Source organism: Camponotus vicinus, unplaced genomic scaffold (assembly GCF_025532165.1).
Source record: "Camponotus vicinus isolate PSW18456_S1 unplaced genomic scaffold, iyCamVici1.0 SCAF_12, whole genome shotgun sequence".
Lineage (NCBI taxonomy): Eukaryota > Metazoa > Arthropoda > Insecta > Hymenoptera > Formicidae > Camponotus > Camponotus vicinus.
The window spans coordinates 1,386,812-1,390,333 of NW_028141948.1; the positions used below are offsets into that span (position 1 = coordinate 1,386,812).

General features: G+C 30.6%; 1 long non-coding RNA gene across 1 annotated transcript; it reads left to right on the forward strand.

Annotated features, from left to right (window-relative positions):
* Positions 1–300: 300 nt before the first annotated feature.
* LOC145962564 (uncharacterized) lies at positions 301–3,096 on the forward strand. The gene is made up of 3 exons (XR_014435879.1): positions 301–1,335; positions 1,686–1,760; positions 2,042–3,096. It is a non-coding gene; the product is annotated as an uncharacterized LOC145962564 (long non-coding RNA).
* Positions 3,097–3,522: the final 426 nt, after the last annotated feature.

A 3,522-nucleotide genomic window follows, 5' to 3' on the forward strand; every position in this document is an offset into this window, starting at 1 on the left:
ATTGTTATTTATTATTACAACATCTCTGTGAATTAGATTCCAATTTTTCTTTATTAAAGAAAATGATCGTCGTGTAATTTTTTATTCAACAATATATAAGTAGACATTACAATGAAAAAAAAAATTATTTTAACTAAATGCACTTATTGCGTACGTGACATAAAAATCGGAAGCTCTAATGATTTAGATTACATTATTGAATGATATAATTTCACACAAATTATGTAAAATTATATATAATATAAATTTCTTTGTCTCTTTCACAAATTATATTATAAATTTATATAATATAACCCCCCATGGGTACACCTTGACGAGGTGGGGTGGCTCAGTACTTGGATGGTCCCTTGAGGTTTATCTTAAATTCTTTTATTTAAGATAAATCTTAAGGAGCCTGAAGAGGAAGCTAAGTACCCATTTGCACAGCATTGCCACGAGTCGCAATGGATCGCACGCGCATTTAATGCGCTGGACGCAGATTGCGTCGTCGACTTTTCGTCGTCGGTGCCGTCAACGTGTCGCGGACGGCGGCGTCTCGTTACCGCGTTTTCGCGTTTAGCTTTTTCGCGTCATCGCGTCATCGCGTTTTCGCGTTGGACTTTCTCGCAATCCCAATTTCACTTATTTGTCATCGAGTTGTCATCTTCCGACGTCAACTAACCGGGATGTCTCATTGAGTCGTTGCGAATGTAACGAAATTCTCACGCCTCGTGCATCGCGGCACGCTTGGTGATGCCGGCCGCGCACACGTATGTCCAGTACTGTGTACATGGGCGCGCGGTTTTGAGCTTTTGCTCAAGTTCGGCTGATTGAGGTCACGCTCTGCTTCGGGCTCCAGTTCGGTACGGATCGGTTAGAATTCGATCGATTGCTTGGAATCGTCGTTAATGGGTCCCTTCTCTTGTTCTAACAGCCATGAGATATTATGCACGAACAAGAGTCGAGTGAACTTCATTCGCGTTGATTCCATCAATCGATAGTTTTCTTCCGTTTCGGACTTAACTCTTGTTTGGAGGTAAGATGTCGTTGAATTCCCAACCTGTTGACTCGAAGATGACTCTCGTAAGTGAAATGGGATTTTCGCTCGTATCGAAACCGGGAGTGCCGTTTAAAGTATATATATATTAAATATATACATCGCGCGACCAAACAGAAAATTTTTAATCGTATCGAATAGTGCGGGAACCGTCCAGTATCGCGCGTAAAAGTGCGAAAGTAGCGATATAAAAATATCGCACGTGAGTGCGGGAGTGCCGCTGAAAGTATCGCGCGTCTAAGACTGAGAGGAGGAGGAGGCCTAGGAGAGGCATCGGGCTTCGGCAGAGCAACCTTCTGGTAAATAATTTATTTATTTACAATTATATATTAAATATTAAATATATTTATTATAATTTAAATTAAACAATTAATCGCGTAATTTGATTTTTTATTTATATGATTTAAAGAAGAGAATTGAAGAATAAGATTTTTAAATAAAAGCTATAATCTTGTAAAGGTATAAGCTTTTATAAAGTTATTAAAGAATTATTAATAATGTTTTTTTTTTAATTTATAGAATTATTTTATTAATCTGCTTATTATTATATGGATCGAATATAAAATTCAATATATACAAATAATAATTTTTTGAAATATTAATTTTTTGGACATTATTATAATTTGGATTTTCTATATGTATGTTATAGATGCAACAACCCAGATGATCTGAGAGGAGGAGCAGGCCTAGGAAAGGCATCTTGCACCGGCGGAGCAACCTGATGGTGAGTATTATTATTTATATTAATTTTATATAAATAAATAAATTAATTTGATTTATATGAATGATTTAAACATGAAAAAATTGGGAAAATTTTTATAATTTTTTCTATATAAAAGTTTCTACTTAAAAAAATTAATTACTTATAAAATTATTTCATATTTATATATTTATTTATAATTGCGTGCATCGGATATAAAATTCAATGAGTCCAATAATAATTTCTTAAAATATTAATTATTTTGAACATTTATATAATTTGCATTTTATATTTGTATGTTACAGACAACGTAGCTTCAATATTAACTCCGCTGTTGCGCATCAGTGCCGGTAAGTAACAACCTTTTATTTTGAAGCAAAGGATTTGTAAATGCATGAAAAAATCCGTTGCTTCTAACTCTCGGTTGGCGGGATAATACGCGTGTAAAAATTAAAGTAAAAGAAAAAATATTTTTAAAATAACAATAGATATAGAGGTACATGAAATATTTATTTCCATTATATATATCGGCCTTTATAAAACGGCCTTTTTAAAAATAGATTTTTAATTTCTAAATATTTAATCTAAAAGATAAAGATATTTATAAGCAACCCGACGACGGAGAGTTAAAATGCATGCTAATTATATTTTATATATGCATGATAATTTATATTTTGCGATTTCTGACGACTTAATGGCGTACGTTAAAATACGATCGTAATATCGTACGATCGTAAACAAATTATTAGTCGTCAAAATGAATATGGCCAGAAGAAGAGATAACTGGCTTGAAAAATACATATCAATATTGGCAATATTGGCCAAAAGATGTGTTGCGCGGCTAAGGCTTCCTAAATTTTATCGCGAATTTCCGGTTAGGGCTCCTTAAATTTCTCATTATCGCGGATTTCTAATTAGGGTTCCCCAAATTTCACCTTATCGTGAATTTCTACTGGTGTAAGCCAGCAAGTAGGGCGGTTAGGGCTGTTAGGTCTTTATTAGGTCTGTTAAGGCTATTAAGTCTGTTAGGGCTGTTAGGACTGTTAGGTTTGTTAGGGCTATTAGGGCATATAAAAGTTAAATTTATTTTCAAGAAAAAAAAACATAAAAATATGTTATTTTTAGGGGTCTGTATTAGGCTTGTTAGGGCTATTAAGTCTGTTAGGACTGTTAGGTTTGTTAGGGCTATTAGGGCATATAAAAATTAAATTTATTTTCAGGAAAAAAACCATAAAAATATGTTATTTTTAGGATTATTTTCATATATATAATTTATTTTATGTAAAAAAAATTAAATAAATTATATATAAAGAATTGAAATTAATTATAAAAAAAACTATAAATAAAAATAAAAAATTAATGTATGGAAAATGTAAAAAATGTAACTTAAATACATAATGTACACATTTAAGTTGCATTTTATTATACGTATAACATGTATTAAATTTAATATTTTATTTTTTGTAAATTGTATTAATATTTTATCACTTAAAAATTGTATTTTCTTGAAAATTATACAATTTTAAATTCGAATGTGAATGTTATTAGTATCTAATATGATAATATTGATTCGATAAAATATTGACAGAAAAAAGTAATTCAATCTAAATAATTTTTTTTTCTAACTTATTTGAATCCATATACATTGATTATCATTGATTAATCATTTCAAATAATAAAAATTTTGCAATTTTCTTGTGTTGAGAATATTGATACTAATAGCATCAATTATTAAATTGTATCTAACATTGTAATTATATCTATAAATTGTAATTATATTATTTTT